Genomic DNA, 2,431 nt, shown 5'->3' with positions numbered 1-2,431 from the left:
TCCGTTAATTTTTATTATGCTCACAAACACTGAGAGACAGCAAAGAAAAGTAAGATAAACTGGGGCAAAAGGGCTGATAATACTTGTGGGGGGGAGGGTAGAAACAAGGACCACTTGCTTACAATTGCACTGCAATAACAATCAAAGGTGAGAGAATGGGTGCCTTCTGGTCCTTGTACCTTCCCCTGGAGTTGAGTGCAAGGGATACCAGACTCCCCACATAAACACAACACATCCTAGGATGTCTGGGAGAGGAGGATGTAGAAATGGGCCATGATGGCAGCAGGTCCGGCATAGGGTGCAGCGGGGCTCTAGCATCCAGCTGCCTTTCTTGAACTTCAACAGACACTTTAATATGTCTGTTTGCTCCCTCATAATCCACACCATCTCATCCTGCGTGTCATGCTCTTGTTCCCTGCTCTGTCTTTGCAGTCATTGTGCAGGCTTTCCGACAGTGCAATTCTCCATGTGCTGAGCTCTGTCTTGTCACTCTCAGAGGCACGCACTAACTCATTGAACATGTCTTCCCGATTCTTCTTTTTCTGCCTTCTAATCTGGGAAAGTCTCTGACAAGGTTTCAGCTGCAAAGAATACAAAGCACAAGGGTAGCATTGACAGTGCATACATTGTTTCTGGTGTAAGGTTAAATCTTTTTTATAAAAGAAACACCTCTCAGTGCACTTCCCTGCAAACCACAATGTAATCACAACCACTGGCTATTGCAAGAGTCGGTTTGCTGCTATAGCCATGGTAAGTAAAGCCACGTGGCATGGGAGAGAGGTCTTGTGCTGCAGCCTTTGTTAAAACATCCTTGGAATCAATGGCTGTTACCTCAGCACAACCCCCTTTCCCATAGCAACCTGGATGGTGCTTGAGGACAGGCACCAGTGTAAAGCCCGACAAATAGTTTGTGTTACAAAAGCGGTACTGGGTTGGGGTGGAAGGGAGACAAACAGGAAGTGTCGTCCCTCCCCATTTTTTTAAAATGCTGGCTGCAGTATGCAGTGATCCCTTCCAACCACAATCAGGGCACACTCGGGAAAGTGTGGTTGTGTGACCCAGAATTCAACAAACGGGTGGATTACTTATCGAATTGCTTACGGTTTAAGGGCTAGCATTTAAAACTCCCCCCATTTCCCATAGGAGACCATACACAGTATCATATAACAGAGACGGAAAGGGAGCAGATTCTGCAAGCGTCTGGGTACAGACCTGGTCCTTATGCTGCAATGCTGTATGCCACAATGATTCCAGAAAAGTTAATACTGGAGTGGCGCGGGAAAGTGCCCTACCATGGTGGATGAAATAAGGCAGTCCTTCCCAGAAACCTTCTGCAAAGGATTGCAGAGTATCTCCATGCAAGCTTCCTAGAGATCTCAAGGTAGGATTCCCAAGCCATCCCCGGGCACATAAACAGTCTTTTTCGGAGAGCACCCTCTATGTAGCTGGAGTAGCTGCCGATAACTTCTATCCCATTTTTTTAATTCAGATTCAACATAAAAATAATAGCATGTGTAACCCCTATAGTTTGATTGAAAATGTGTACTCACCAGAGGTGCCTTCCCTGGCATCACGGTCGGCCAACAATTGGTCCTGTGAAGGGATGGGCTCCAGAGGTAAAAAAAGTTCTTGGCCATCAGGAAGAATGAATCCTCTGCTTGCCTGCTGTGCATTCTCCTCCTCCTTCTCTTCCTCATCAACAATGTTCTCTTCGTTGTTGCCCAACGTTGCCCAGGGCTCCTGGGAGGTATCCACGGAGCGTTTGGGGTAGTGGTGGGGTCGCCACCTAGAATCGAATGCAGCTCCTCATAGAAGCGACATGTCTGTGGCTCAGAACCAGAGTGACTCTTTGCCTCCCTTGTCTTCTGGTATGCCTGCTGCCCCCAGAGCACTTGCAGCACCCCAGGAAACCCTCTGCCCCAGAGCACCCATGGTGCCCCAGTGTGCCTCCTGGCACAGAGCACCCAAGATTTAGTCAGGGGTTATAGTACAAGTCATGGGCCATGAATTTTTGTTTACTGCCCATAACTTGTCCATTACTTTTACTAAAAATACCGATGACTAAAACGTAGCCTTAATCATGATACAAAGACTTAGTTAATGGCCTTCTCACACCCATTAAGGTGCTATATGCAAGAAAGCTTGTCCCATCAGCCTGAATTCTGAGGAAGGAAATAAAGATAGCTGACCTGAACTGTTGGAGTTTGGACTCTCACAGGGCAAGTACTTGGAAACAGAGGTACCTGGCTTAGCCCTAAAAGACATTCAGTGATGACAGATTACTACAGCTATAACTTTGTGTATTTGTGTATATGTGTTGCTACCTTAACATGTAAATAACACACTCATTTTTTTTCCCTAGTTAATAAATCCTTAGTTAATTCCCTGTAGGATTGGCTACAACCAGTGTATCTGATGCGAGATCTGAGGT

Source organism: Lepidochelys kempii, chromosome 1, assembly GCF_965140285.1.
Source record: "Lepidochelys kempii isolate rLepKem1 chromosome 1, rLepKem1.hap1, whole genome shotgun sequence".
Taxonomy (NCBI): domain Eukaryota; kingdom Metazoa; phylum Chordata; order Testudines; family Cheloniidae; genus Lepidochelys; species Lepidochelys kempii.
This window is presented reverse-complemented; position numbering follows the sequence as displayed.